General features: G+C 44.7%; 1 protein-coding gene across 1 annotated transcript in view; it reads right to left on the bottom strand.

The window, feature by feature from the left end:
• Positions 1-553, bottom strand: part of mcf2l2 (MCF.2 cell line derived transforming sequence-like 2) — a 356,499-nt gene that overhangs the window by 94,597 nt on the left and 261,349 nt on the right. The window lies entirely within an intron of this gene.

Raw genomic sequence — 553 nt, 5'->3', positions numbered from 1 at the left:
AGAAACTACGAGCAGCGGCTCTTGGATACTTCAATCACTGGACTACACATTTTTGGTAGACATAGTAGGCTATTGCCATATTTTAACATTTTTCTGCGTGAGCGTGGCCTACCAATAGCTCAAGCCTGTCCTACAGTGACTGTAGCTAAAGCTAATTAGCAGCAAGATGCCTCCTTTCTCCGTGGATGATTACTACAAACTCCTTCAGAAGATTGCCCTTCTGGAAACAAAGGTTCACCGATTAGAAGTGAATGTGGAAGTGAACGGACCTTGTGGAAATGACACCACTTTACCATGGACCCAAAACAATGGACAAAAGCATGCTAACACACAGCTAATTAGCACCAACAAGACTACAAAGAAACAGGAGGGCTGTGAAACAAGTAATAAATAAAAAAAGTGGTAGTCCTCCCTGGAATTCTTCTGGTGCGAAGCCTAAGAATAAATAATTTTCCTGGGAAGTGGGAGGATGACTAACGGGCAGGGCACAGCGCCCTGAGATTTGTGATATGATCGGCTGGCCTGCATTATCATCCAGGCAGAGCGCCTCTTC

This window comes from Etheostoma spectabile, unplaced genomic scaffold (genome assembly GCF_008692095.1).
Source record: "Etheostoma spectabile isolate EspeVRDwgs_2016 unplaced genomic scaffold, UIUC_Espe_1.0 scaffold395, whole genome shotgun sequence".
Classification (NCBI taxonomy): Eukaryota; Metazoa; Chordata; class Actinopteri; order Perciformes; family Percidae; genus Etheostoma; species Etheostoma spectabile.
Note: the sequence above shows the minus strand (reverse complement) of the source record. Positions and strands in the feature narration are given on the sequence as shown.